Genomic DNA, 14897 nt, shown 5'->3' with positions numbered 1-14897 from the left:
TGAAGGATGAAGGCAGAGGCATGGTCTACACATGCAGCAGAACAGGATGGGGAAATGGACTAGACTAATTGAGACTGCAAGTCTGAATGTTGCCTTGGCATTACAGCTCCTTCCTTGCAAATAGAAAACCAGCACAACAGGCAAAGGGCTTGGCTGGAATGACCTCTCTAATGTCCTAGTTTTCTCTCTGCTAGGAGGTATTTGTTGACAGGGCTACAGCCATTCTACCACCTCATTCTGCTGCATGTGCAGAGCAAGCCCAACAGACAATATTCTCTAAGCCAGCCTTCACCAGCCTCCTAACATGCCTGCACATAATTCATTGTCACCTATGGCTATCAAGGTGGTGCTATACTGCAAGGCTGCCTTAACTAATCCTCATAGTTGTTTTTTTTAAGTTTTTTTTGCAGAAAGGAAATATGAATGTACAGGGTCATGCAAGCAAGGGGATGTAACTTGTACTGTCAAAGAACAGACATAGAGGAGAAAATTGAAACAGACTTTTAAAGAGAATACAGAAACGAAAACCACACCTTTTGACAAGGGTCTGTGTGGATGGCCAGTCACACCGTGGATACTTTCAAAATTAATTAAAAAAATCCAGAAATGATTCTGCTCTCTGGAATAAGCTTGCCTCAAGCCAGGAACTGCTCTGTGTTTTACAGAAACACTGTGTAGTCAGTACTCTAGCTCACACTCTTCTCTAATTAATAAAGCAGCAAGAAAGCGGTACAGAGCCGAAAATTTTCTGAATTATTTTCCAGGGCTTTCTGTATCCTAAGCTCATTAGTAACAACAAATAGATGGCAATTACAAATAAAATATTTGGAATGCTTGACAATTTCAAAGGTTGGTTTTTTTAAAGCTTTGCTTACTAAACACAAGAGTAATAAACATGCTAAAATGAGATCAATCTCTAGAGCAGGGGAAAACCCACACAACAACCTAGTTCAACTTGCTGTCTGCCTTTTTAAAATGTGTATTTGGCAAAATGTCCTTCCAGTGGAGTGGGGGAGGGGAGGGCTTTAAGTCTCCACAGGATCGCTTCTAGAGTGCCAATCAGCTATAGAGCAGGCACAAGACAGAATGATTCTTGAACACTGTCAGACCAACAGCAAGACAGAATGGAAAAAGAAATTTATGTCACACAGTGAACTCGGGAATAATGGTGGGTAAAGGTAAAGGGACCGCTGACCATTAGGTCCAGTCGTGACCGACTCTGGGGTTGCGGCACTCATCTCGCTTTATTGGCTGAGGGAGCCAGCGTACAGCTTCCGGGTCATGTGGCCAGCATGACTAAGCCGCTTCTGGCGAACCAGAGCAGCGCACGCAAACGCCATTTACCTTCCCGCCGGAGCGGTACCTATTTATCTACTTGCACTTTGACGTGCTTTCAAACTGCTAGGTTGGCAGGAGCAGGGACTGAGCAACGGGAGCTCACCCCATCGCAGGGATTTGAACCGCCAACCTTCTGTTCAGCAAGTCCTAGGCTCTGTGGTTTAACCCACAGTGCCACCCGCGTGCCACAGCGCCAGGTAGGGCAAAAGGCAGGGAGCCCGGCAGTAGGGGGAGTCTCCATGCTCCTACCTACTGAGGGTGACACTGAGGATAAGGGGGAATAATAAGCTGGCAACCAGTACTGTCTCTTGGACTGGATATAAGACGGCAGGCTGGCACCCCATCTGCCCTAAAAGGATGTGCTCATAGCTCAGGTAAAAGTCAAAGAAGTGTGCAGTGACAAAAGGGTCTGAAAAGCCAGGAAGCACAATTAAGCTATTTTGGGTAGGCCTATCAGCAGCCCTGTTTCCTGAGGAACGCTTAGGAGAGCTGCAGACTGAGAAGCCAGAACAAATAAATTTGCCCCAGCTTTGCCCTCATTTCAGATCAGCGGGGCAGGGTTCAGGATCAAGTGCAGCCAGGTCTCTGCTGGGCCTACTCTGCTTAGGGCTAGCTCAACCTGTCCCAGCTACAAGTTATCCTTTGTTCTGCTTGCTTTACCTAAATACCACAAACAAATAAAGTATCTTGGCGCTAATCATCACACATCCATAAAAACAACACAAAGGTCATTTAACCTCTGGGCAACGATTCACAAATAACTGACAGACTGAGCAAGACACATCAGAAGCAGGCCTTTGAAACAAATTGCTGGCTTGATATTGTATTAATTAGGCAACATATTCCCCAACCAAGGAACAGATGCACTAAACATCCTGTTTCTTGCAGGAGCAAGGCACCCTCAATAGTGCCTCTCTGGCTGAAGACAAGGATTGGCTAGGGATACATGGTGCAAGGTAAGCTGGTCCCAGACTGTGTATTAAGAGGAAGAATTTGACTTTGTAGCCTATAGACAGCTAGTACAGATCCTTTGTGTGTTACTCAAAGGAGAATGTCTTCCTGACCCCAACCATCTCACATCCTGCAGCAAAAGAAAACCCACACTTTGGAAACAAATATATGGGTTTATTACCCAACTGACGCTAAGCCCCCTCAGCACCCTCACAGAACTACAATTCCCAAGGTTTCCGTGGAGAGGGTTAGTTTTCAATATGAGCGGTACCCAAAGGTGTATTTTTAAAAAAACAACAACCACCAGGAATGACACTCATTGTTTCTGGCATACCACTAAGTTGTACAGGACATCCTTGGTGCCAGCCCACAGGATCTGTCCATTCAAATTGCCTGAACTGCTGTTGATAAAACTCAGGAGAAGAGAGCCGCTTTTCAGTGGAGCGATAACAAGGGAGAGATGGGCTGCTGCCAAGTCAAATTAATTTATCCACAGGGAACTAAGCCAGTCTGGAGGTCCTAACTGCATGTCGTTTTGACATTCCAGAGAACACCAGGAATGCGCATACCATTCCAATTTGAAAGAGCACCCTGCGAAAGTGCCCAGCTGAGAACAACAGTTGTGCTTTCAGAGTCTAAACCGAACACAAAACCAGCCAAGAAGTTAACCTGCATGCCACAAACAAACAAAGCCAAGAACTTTTATTTCTAAAGGGCACAGAATTTCCTAGCATTACTGTAAACGAAATAAAAGGAAACTCTGTAGCAACAGGAATTTCATGTGGCTGCTTGAGTCTAGCTGGGCTTTTCGGCTTTTCACTTTTTGAAAAGGCAACTTTTTTCACTTTCTGGAAAAGTCGGGAACCTTTATCAAGCCAAGGCCCCATTTGTTTCTGGGAAATCTTCTGGGGGCCACGTGCTTACAGTGTGCAGGGCCAGAGACAGAAGTGGGCAGAGTAACACATGCAAATTTTAGCTTTGTATGGGAGGCTTGACTTTCTACAGTAGCCTATAAACACTCACAAACCCATCTCTCTCCAGGGAAGCAAGAGGCAGTTCCAGAGTTCAAATACCCATCCTGCCTGGCAAAGGCACACAAGAAGGATGCAAAGCAGGGCGAGTGAGAGTGTGACCCAGAGAAAGGAGGGGTGGCTGGGGATGAGAGTGACCTGCTAAGAATCCCAAAGGCCAGGAAGAGACACCTAGAGGGCTGAGCTTTTGGAAAATGTTGCTGGCCCGGGTGCATGCCTGCTCCTCCCTTCCCATCAGCTTGTATATTTGTAAATCAAATGAGATAAACATGGTACAAATCTCCAAAACTTCCTCCTTACAAAGAAACTGATCCTGTAAAAATGATGTGGGGCACACAAACAAATCCTCCAGAAGACTAGCCATGTTAGCCCATTGAACCAAAAAAAGATCAACCAAGGAATAAGCCTACAAAGTCATTCAGCTGAGACAGTTGCCTCCTTTTGTCCTCAGTGAAACATAAAGGGCTTGGGTTCAGACATAGTTTGTGGAGGACATGAATATACCCAATTTGCCCTTAGGGATTTTTTTGTAAAGCGACCAACCCTTCAGTTAGAGCTGTTGGAAAAGATGGCTCAAACAAGGTAAGAGCATAAAGAGATGGTTATAGACAAGTCATTGTTTAGCTATACAGTGGTACCTCGGGTTACAGACAGTTCAGGTTACAGGTTACAGACGCTTCAGGTTACAGGCTCCGCTAACCCAGAAATAGTACCTCGGGTTAAGAACTTTGCTTCAGGATGAGAACGGAAATCGCGCCGCGGCAGCGGGAGGCCCCATTAGCTAAAGTGGTACCTCATGTTAAGAACAGTTTCAGGTTAAGAATGGGCCTCCAGAATGAATTACGTTCTTAACCCAAGGTACCACTGTAGTGTGAACAATATCATAAAGCAAGGGCTGGTGAAACTGAGCCCCTCTGAATGTTGCTTGACTAGAATTCCCAACATCCCCTGTTACTGGTTATGCTGACTAGGGATTGTGGCAGTTGGAGTCCAACACTATCGGGGGGGGGGTGTCAAAGGCTCCCCACTCCTGCCTGAAAGACTACCAGGTTTACTGCTGCAGAAACTTTTGTTAGCTACAGACTACTTCACCAGTTGCATATTGTGATGCATTAGTAAACAAGCTCATCTCACAAGAGGTTTGGCAACCTTTAAGTGCCAAACGGTGCCACAAGATTTAGAGTATTTAGATTTAGAGTTTCCTGAAGGCTACATAAACATAACACCCTGGAATATTACAGCTCACTCTTCTTCCTTAAAAAGAACATTAATAAACACAAGCTGTTTTTTTCCTCTGCCACTGCCATTTCCAGATACTCAGGTTGCACAAACCTTCACAACATTCCACTGAGAGAAGCAAGAGGTAAACTTGCAATAACTCAAGAGACAGCACTCATTGCTGGAAGCAAAATGCCATCTTGGCTTGACTTTTTTCCCTTTCTATTTCAGTAGCAAACCAGAGTCAGAACTGATTCAAAAGCAGAACAAAGGTGCTCTTCAATTATCAACCCTACAGATTAACCTCCTCACCAAATCTATCAATCATTTAATGCTTTAGTTTATTAATCTGCCAAAGAAAGCTTTTTAAAAGCTTGTGGCCAAGTTTTCTCTCTCTTGAATGTGCAGAAGGAAAGACATAGAGCCAGTTCACACCTAATGCTAAACCAAACTATGTCTTCAGGAGAATGCACAAACAAGTACCGTAGGTTCCTCAAGAGGAGATCATGGTCGCCGTGCTCCTCCCCCAATCCTCCCAGCTGCTGCTGTGCTAAGCCATGATTTGGTTTAGCCTGTCATCTGAACTTGGGTTTATGGTTTGTCTTGCTCCACTGGCAGCAGCAACAGGGCTGAAGAGAAGCAAAGAGATGTCAATCTCTGCCCCAGGAGCCAGTGCTTTTGGGCTAAGTCACAGCTTGGCTTAAGGCTCCATTTGAACCAACTTACTATGGTTTGGAATGCAGGTGCCGCTGTGGCTAAAACCTCAGTGCCTAGGACTTGCCAATCGTATGGTCAGCAGTTCGAATCCCCGCGACAGGGTGAGCTCCCGTCGTTCGGTCCCAGTTCCTGCCCACCTAGCAGTTCGAAAGCACCCCTAAGTGCAAGTAGATAAATAGGTACCACTTTATAGCAGGAAGGTAAACGGCGTTTCCATGTGCTGCACTGGTGCCGGCTCGCCAGAGCAGCTTCGTCACGCTGGCCACGTGGCCCGGAAATGTCTCTGGACAGCGCTGGCCCCCGGCTTCTTAAGTGAGATGAGCGCGCAACCCTAGAGTCGGACACGACTGGCCTGTATGGGCAGGGGTACCTTTACCTTTACCTTTTACTATGGTTTGGAGCTCTGTGGAATTGTCTGTGAGAAGGAGCACACATTGTTTGGAAAACAAAAGCAGACCAGAATTTCTAAACTGTGGTTTGTGTTGTACATTTGGAAGCTGAAACTACAGTCTGGGTTCTAAGTTATGATTATTGCAATCCATGGTTTAGTGTGATGTGTAAATTGAGACAATGCCACTCAGTGGTGCAGAGGCAGCTAGCAATGAGATTCTGTCAATTATTTAACAACAGGGCAACAAGGCCAGCTCCTGGGGTGCTATTTGCTAATTTTCTGCATGCCAAATAAATAGGCTTTATTCTGGGAGAAACTCATCAAGGAAGATAGGCAGAAAAAGAGGTAGATTGGCATGGCATGCATGGATAAAAGGGAGGGTGTAGAGAAGGATTTCCAAAGTCCCAAGCAAAATGACACAAAACAGTGAACAAGCTTTTGAGTCTACCAGTAGTCTTCATCAGGCTAGATGTTAAGCAAAGCAGGATTTGAGCAGAAAATGCTCAAAATGTGCAAAAAAAACTCTAGCTTGGTGTTCAAGCCATATTATGCTGGCCAAACATAATTCATGAAGGGGCGTGGCTATGGTTGTCACAGAGTGCCAGCATTTACTACCACACCACTGATGTCACCACTTTAAGAAAATGGCCATGTGGACCTCACTCCTCAGTCTCCCAAAGACTTCTAGCAATCCTGCTAATAGGGTGCTGAGTACCCTCAGCTGGTGCTGACATTTCTTCAGACCATAGGGCACTCAAGCACCATCAGGACATTTGCAGCAAAGAGCTCCAAGCGCTTTCCCTGTTGCTCTGCATTGCATGAGGTCTGATAAAACATGACTATTTTTAGAAGTGGGTAATTACTGCTGAACTCTTGCTGCTTCTGCTGTCTCGGGCACTGGGGCTTTTTTGAGCCAAGAATCACACATGAAGTCATGTCACCTGCAAAAGCTTGTGCAACTGGCGACAAAACATTCTGGGCAACTGGTGGACAATCAAAAAAGCACATGCATACAGTATATGTGTTTGATGGTGGCTCTGAAAATGCATATGCAATGCACCAAAATGTTCAGGTAGGAGTTGTGCTGAGAGAATAAGAAAATAATAATAAAAAAATCTCAAAAAATTAACTAGAAAAGATGTAATGGTTTCAGATGATGAACTTTTTTTAGTGAAAACTAAACACACCTCACCAAGTGTGAATTGCTAAGACTGGATACATTTAGGACTGATGATGCAAGCAGTGGACTAGCTTCAAGGTCACCAAGCCATTTCCTCCATGTGTGTGGCTTGAAGGCACATACAGGTAATATCACAAATGGTAATGGCACATTTAAGCTACATGAGAATCAGCCTCTGTAAAGTTCTCATCCCACCATAGGTAAGATAGTACAGAACCGGGATCTGGGACCTTCTGTAATGAAGCCACTGCTAAGCTACAGTGCTTCCCTCAGACCCAGACGCTTGGAGAACTTCATCCAAAAAAGAAGCTTTGGAGCCGCAGGAAACCCCAGTACACTTGAAGAACCATGTTAAGCAGCCCAGCTTGCCCAGACATTTCACCTTGGGCATTGGACAAGCCTGTACATTGCTTCAAAGGATCCAGAATCTTTGCCTTCACTCTTCCTCTCCTCATGAGCTAAGCCAGAGGAGGTTCCAATGGGAGAACTGGTGGAGGAATATCTGCCAGGCTACAAAAAGGCCAGAGGTCTAATCAAGGGGAGATGACATCAGGTGCATCGTGCAGTCACCAGGTGATGGAACAGGCTCTACTTGCATAAAACTACTTGGGGTGCTTCCAGACAGAGATTTATTGCAGAATCAGTGTTACTTTGGCACAGAAGTTTTTTTGCACTGTCCACATGACATAATTCTCAACAAAATGCCAGTGCGCGGCATTTAAACATAATAATAATATGGGTTTCTGTTTTATCACAGAGAATCCGTCAATAAAAAAAAAGGCCTTTTGCATCTGCAGTCACTGCTGGCATGGAAGTTTGCTAGTGCATTTGGGGGAGAGGGCAGAGTCTCTGTCTTTTCCGTTGTGGCATTTGGTGGGCAGTCTCTGTCACTTCGCCTCTACATCCATTTGCTCCTCACCTGAGCATTTGCTCCTCACCCAGCTATTTTGTTTCTGGCGATTTAAATGATATGGACATACCGGGTACCTATTTCCACATGCTGAGGCATGCTGGAATTTCAGCAGGCCAGTTTGGAGGAGCTATTCTCTGAAGAGCTAAATGCATGTGGGAAATTTCCATGGAGACGGCAGGTGGCATTCAACTAAGAACAGAGTCACAAAATTAATGAACTACCTTAATCGTGTTCATTAGTTTTAATAGGTCTACTTCCTATAAATCACAGCATATACATCGGTTCCCTGGGAAGAGAAGATTGCTTGTTAAAGCACCCTGGTAACTGTGGCTCTATCAGGGGAATTTGGTGGGTTGCCTTCTAACAATTCTCAGCACCCTTAACAAACTACCAAGAGCCTTCTTGGTGGGTGCTTTCGAACTTTGAACTCCCTCCCTAGAGAAGCTAGACTGACTCCCTCCTTGTTGTTCTTCCGCCGGCAGGTGAAGATTTCCTTGTTCCAACAGGCTTTTAGGAACTGACTGCTTTGAATTAAAGCACTGCTGCTGTGCTGGTTTTATTGTACAGGCAGTGACCATTTCACACAAGGGTTCCGTTCCTGGCCCCTATGCATATATAAGCATCCCCCATCCCGGTCCACCCCTCCCCACACTGTTCTGCCTTCTTCTGGGTCCGAAAGGACCCACATGGCGGCAATAGCACGTCACAATTTGACAAGCCTAAAATGGTCTCCACCTGTACTTACTGGGTGTTTTAAGCAAATTTTATATATGAATATAGTTTTAATTCTATCAATATTTAATTGTAATTTAATGATTGGTTTTTCTGTGTTTTTAAAGATTCTTGTTTTTATCAGTAAGCCGCCTTGAGTTCCGTCAGGAAAAAGGCAGGGTATAAATTAACAGCAGCAGCAAGAAAAATACAGTTCCAAGGATTCTTTGGGTGAGCTATGGCTGTTTAAAGAAGTATCACAGTGCCTTTGTATTGTATTGTATTCTGATGATCAAATTACAAATATAATAAGGATTAGGGAAGTCAGGCAGCAAGATGATAGATTTAGAGAAAAGTGGAACATATTTCATATCAGCTGGAATGAAATGATACAGGAAAGAGACAATAGATCCATATAAGCTATTGGGGAAGATAAAGACTTAAATATATCCAAGATCAAGTTGTCTACAAAATGTGCTTGGTCTGAGTAATTTCTTTTTAGTGCTGTGATTAGATTACAAATTAAATTGGAATGAATGAGCAGCTTGCGTTGAATAATGCTGAATTTCTCTGAACAGTGTGCATTTAATATTTACAAAACATTTGTTTATCTGCAGATAGATGCATTCAGGCTTGTTTTGTATTCAATAATTATACTACTAAAATGTGCATATTTTAGTTTTATTCTTAAGGAAAGCAAAGAACCGTTCATGTCAGAAAAACATATATTTTTGTGTTTTAAAAAACACAAACAAAAATATACACTACCTAATGTCAAAGAGTTAATTTGGTATGATACGAACACAACCTCTTATTGTCTTAGAAAAAGAAAAGTGTGGGGGAAGAACAGCAGAGTTGTGTTCTGATGCAAAAACCTAGAAGATCAGATTGCTTCCGATAACTTGACAAGAAAGTAAACTAAAAGCAGCTGGTTTTACTCCAGGGAGACAGAGATTGTCAGATGGGCCTCTCACTTGACACCGTTTCAAGCTGCATATGTATTTAACATGAGGAAGCCAGTATTCCTTCGGGTAGGTGGGAGCCAACACAAGCTCTGCAAAATTAAACTGAGCCTTTGTGCTGTCCAGATTTTATCCTAGCAAGCTTACTTAGTGCATGTAGTACAATAGACAGTGGAAAGGGCAAAATAGGAGGAATAATAATAATAAATGAACTAGGAGAGCAGAATTAGGAGTTATTTTGAAGACTTCTGCAAGGTATTCAAAGGAAGGTGAAGGGTAGCTTTATTAATGTAAGTGAAAGATGCACTTTAGACAGGTATACTTAAAACTAATAATATTCTGCGGCAATAGCCACAGTATGAAAGCTTGCCTGTGGGAATGTTTGTATGTTTTTAAAAAGCACTTCAAATGATCGTTCATTATACAGCACAGCATAATGCATAGAGTCCTTTATAAATGTTGATGTACAAGAACAAAATATTTCCCGATCAAATTAGACGTATTAACTGCCTCCAAACATACATTGTCCAAATATTCCAAAGTTTGTTAAACTGTTCAGAAAGTCTTACACATGTTCTTAAGCCTCAAGAAAGGACTGGTTTCACAAAAGAAACCAGCAGTCTACTGCACATTTTTTAAGAATTGCAAAAGCATTTTCACAGTCTATTTGTCTTAGCAACAACCCTGTAAGGTAGACCACTGTTCCGATTTTATTTTTTTTACTAAAGATAATCAAAATGGACAGGCAACAATTTGTCCAAGACCACCCAGCACAAGCAAAAAACACACCAACCCCAAAAAGTTGGCTAAAAAAGTCCCGAATCCATGATTACCATACCTGCTAAGTTGGGGGGGGGGGCAACAACTTACTCTCTCACAACACCTACTTTTAAATGAAATTTAACTTACAGGTCTTGTGCTGCTGATGTCTGGTGTCAGCTTCCTGGCAAAATTCACCTAGTTCAGAATTCTATTTCTAAGGCATCTAGATAATTGCTTCTAGAATCTCACAAATAAGTCATCAACCAAACTGCCATCCTCAGTTGCCCTCAGGCTCTCCTACCCAGAGGTTTACACAGAACAGCCTTCTGCAACCTGGTGCCCTCCAGATGTTAATGCAATAATGTAACATCCTTGTGGGCTCAGACTGGAGGCTCAGGTACTCTGGCATCACTGGTGGCCAAGCAGAGGCCTGTGGGAAATGAATGAGGAGGACCTCAGTGCAACAACACTCTTCCCCACTTGTAATTCTCAGCATCTTGTCTACAGAGGCATACCACCTCTGATACTGGAGCTAATATATAGAGGTCATGACTAGTAGTCACTGATAGTCCTTGTCCTCCATCAGGCATCCCCAAACTCTGCCCGCCAGCTGTTTTGGGACTACAACTCCCATCATCCCTAGCTAACAGTGGTCAGGGATGATGGGAATTGTAGTCCCAAAACAGCTGGAGGGCAGAGTTTGGGGATGCCCGTCCTCCATGAATATACTCCTTTTAGTTGCTAGCTTCAAAGGGGAAAGAGCATCATGAAGATAAAGATTAAACAGTAAAGGGGCGAAGAGACAACCTTGTCGGACGCCCCTGGCCGTTGGGAATGGAGAGGTAAGGGAGCCATTGGGACCAATTCGGACGCGAGCTGTGGTGTTTGAATAAAGGGAAATAATTAGGGAGAGGAGGTGCGGATCAATTCCCAGATGGGCAAGTTTGGACCATAATCTCTGCCTAGGAATGGAATCAAAGGCGGCCTCCAGGTCCATGAAAGTGGCAAACAAGTGGCCTTGCCTTGGTGCAGTGTATTTACTGGCAAGGTGATAGAGAGTTAGACAGTGGTCCATGGTTGATGCTGACTTCCGGAAGCCAATCTGTTCTGGCGGTAGAATGTTTCTCTCATGGACCCATGAAAGAAGTTCTTCCAGTAAAACAGTGGCAAATATTTTCCCCGGAATAGATAGTAAACTGATGGGGCGATAGTTCCTAGGGATGTTTGGCTGGCTGCCTTCCTTTGAAAATCGGAACTATTGTAGCTTCTCTCCGGGAGTCGGGGATGTCTAGGGCGGAGGAGATAGCGGTGAATACAGGAGTCAACTGTTCACTCCACCAAAGAGGATCAGTCAGGAAAAGGTCCAACGGGACCATGTCTGGGCCGGGGGCCTTATTCCTTCGCATGGACATTATGATGTTGAAGATGCGGATTGAGGTAAAATTTACTGAGAGGGTGGTACTAAGAGAACAGGAACAGAGGTCCAACGGGGATTGAAGGTGATCTGTAAGATGATTTGGAGAAGCGAAACTGGCTGAATAATAGGCGATCCATTCGTCAGCGGAAATCAGGGTAGCTGAATTGAATGGTGCCGAAGGCCTAACTAAGCGCCAGAAGGAGCGGGAGTCATGCCTCTCTACAGCCGAACGAAGAGTGGACCAAGCCTCAAGGATGTGTTGCTGTTTCTTGCAATGAATCATGTTTCTGTATGTCCTTTTAATATCTAGAAGCTCTGCACAGGTTTGGGGGTCGTTGGAAAATTTGATGATTCTGACCATTTTCCTAATTCGCCTTCTTAGGGCTTTACATTCCTTGTCAAACCAAGGTGATTCAGAGAAGAAGCGTTGGTGGGTAGGCGAGGTGGGTAGGCTAGCAACTAAGTATCCTCCTCACTTAGCAGGCCACCCCGTTGCTTCCCTTTTCTATGCAGATGATGCCGTCATCTTATCCAGAACAGCTGCGGACCTAGCAGATGCAGTTAATGCATTTTCGCCTATTGTAAGGCGGAAGCTCTTAATATTAATTATAAAAAATCGAAAGTCCTCCACTTCACTCGTTCCCGCAAACTCAAGCTGGAGCCGCTTAAGATCACAGGTGGCTACTTAGAAAAGGTAAAAGCCTTTAAATATCTAGGCTTAATATTTACTTATAATCTCTCCTGGACCACCCATCTACAATCTGCCTCCCTTGCTGCAACCACGACCTCTAATGCCATTGTCCGATTTTATCACCAGAAGGGCGGCAAACACCTTCCAGCAGCAATTCAAATATTTAATGCCAAAGTTGTCCCTAAATTATTATATGGCTGCGAAGTATGGACCACAGCAATATCAGGTAACTTGGATCGCCCACTTCACATGTTTCTGAGATCTCTTTCCGGCGTCCCGAGATGTGTCTCAGGTGCAGCCCTACAACTTGAGTTCGCCCAGCCCTCAATTGTAAAACAAGCATGGAGTCGAGCCATTTCCTATAGCTCCCACCTACTAGCATCGGATGCTCGAATTAGAGGTGGTTTCTCCAATCTGATCCTAAGAGATATTCATAATTCTCCTTGGAAAACCGCAATTAATCTCAAATTCCGCTCTCTTCTCAATTTGAACTGGAAAACTGTTTTTAACTTAGAGTGTATTAGCCCGGCGTCCCTACCTCCAATCAAAAAGAAGCTACAGCAACTTGACTTCTCTAACACAGCTTCCCATGCAAGAGGGCCGTGTTCAGGCTTAGCCCTAGCTATTCCACCCCCTGAAGGGATCCCTCTATACTGCCTCACAATTCCTTCGGAGGCTAAGCGAAGGGCCTTTACCTGTGCCCGTCTCAACTGTTTTCCTACAGCAGTTCTGTCGGGTCGTTACTCCAGAGTTTCCATCGCAAATAGAACATGCACCTGCAATGACACGGCTCTGGAGACTATGGAACATGTAATGCTCTTCTGTCCCAACTGGACAGATGAAAGATCTTGGTTTCTAACTCCTCTCGTGAACAAGCTTCATCTTCCAATCCAGCCTTGGATAGTGTCCCTTCTTCTGCAAGATTCTGACTGTTGGATTACCGAGATGACAGCTAACTTCCTGCTTAGTGTGATGAAGAGGAAAGCGGCACCAACTTCTTCTTTAATACCACAGATGTAGTCGATACGCCGCACAATCGAACCTGTTTTTGTATTCTCTGTCACTCGATGTTTTAAATCCCTACTCCTTTTAAAGCCATCCAAGTTGGTGGCCCTTGCCAACCTGGGCCTGTAGTAGAAAATTCCACCATGTAACCCAGACAAATACATTCTTCTGTCTGTCTTGACTATCCCAACATTAAACTTTATTAGATGACTCTAGTTGTGAGAGGGGCAAGAAAAACTTCTCTATCCACTTGCTACAAACCATGCCTAACTCTTTATTCTGTGTTTGTTATAGTTGCTCTTGTCTGGGCCTTATCCAGCTGCACAATATGCTTTCTAAGATGAAGCAAAACCAAACTGTACACAGTATTCCAAGTGTGTCCAACATTTGTTTAATAACGTTGTGATACTGGCAGTTTTATTATCAATCCGTTTCCTAATTATTCCTTACCTGGGCTTCACCTTTTTCGCAGCTGCCACACACTGGGTCACAATCTTCATCAAGCTATGAATCCAAGATCTTATTCCTAGTCTCTCACCACCAGTTCAGACTCCATAGGCGTATACATAGGTTTTATTTTCTGCAATAGTATGTGCCACTTTGCACTTGCTTTCATTGAATAACATTTGCTAATTTAATTACCATTCATGCAACTTGAAAAGATTCTTTCAGAGCTCTTTGCAATGCCCTTCTGTTCTTACCTCCTGTACAACTGAGTGTCATCAGTAAACTTGGCTGCCAAGCAGCTCAACCCAAACTAATTTATGAACAACTTAAAAAGCGCTGGTGCCAATATGAATCCTTGAGGGACCTCACTTCTTAAAAGCCTCCACTGTGAGAATGGCCTATTGATCCTTACTCTCTACTTTTTCTTAAACAAGTTAGTGGTTAAAATTACTGATGTATAAGAGGACCTGTTCTTCCCCACCAACCCACTCAATGACTGCTAAGCTTATCAGGTGTCTTTCAGGTTGGTGATTAATCAACAGCTTTTTCAAAGTTTAAATACACAGTGTTGACTGGATCACCTCTACTTATAGGCTTGTCAACACTCTCAAAAGAAGTGTTCAGTGTTTCTCAAGCTTGAGTCTCTTGAGTCTCCAGCTATTGTTATGACTACAATTCCCACCATCCCTGACCACTGGTCCAGCTAGCAACGGATGATGGAAGGTTATACCTGTACTCCAACAAAAGCTGGGAACCCAAGTTTGAGAAACACTTGTTAGTTAGACAGAACCTAGCCTTACAGCTGGAGCAGATTTAGGGTTTTTCACTGGTCCAAGGGGATGCCATCTCAAAGCAGGGTGAGCTAGGTGCTGGGCTATGGGTAGGAGGCGTTAGGCTCTGACAGGGTCCTAGAGTCCTTCTGCCTCTGTTCCAAATCCGAGCTAGCACTTTCCCAGCTTGGGGAAGGAGATAGGAGGGCTCTAGGTCCCTGCCAGAGTCTTTGTGCCTCCGTCACAAAGCCAGGTACCTCCTTACCCACCTTTGGGAAAGTAGCACAAGGACTGGGGTGGGGTGGAGGAATCCCAAATTTTGCCCTCGCGCAGGGCACCATAGTACCCAAGTCTGCCACTGCTTGCAGAAGCCACGCCGGTTCCTCTCTATGT

The 14897-nt window shown here is 44.3% G+C and overlaps 1 protein-coding gene across 1 annotated transcript in view; it reads right to left on the bottom strand.

Moving 5' to 3' along the window:
- SH3BGRL (SH3 domain binding glutamate rich protein like) overlaps positions 1-14897 on the bottom strand; it is a 43714-nt gene that overhangs the window by 14484 nt on the left and 14333 nt on the right. The gene's annotated exons all lie outside the window — the stretch shown is intronic.

Source organism: Podarcis gaigeae (assembly GCF_964106915.1).
Source record: "Podarcis gaigeae genome assembly, chromosome: Z".
Taxonomy (NCBI): Eukaryota; Metazoa; Chordata; class Lepidosauria; order Squamata; family Lacertidae; genus Podarcis; species Podarcis gaigeae.
Note: the sequence above shows the minus strand (reverse complement) of the source record. Positions and strands in the feature narration are given on the sequence as shown.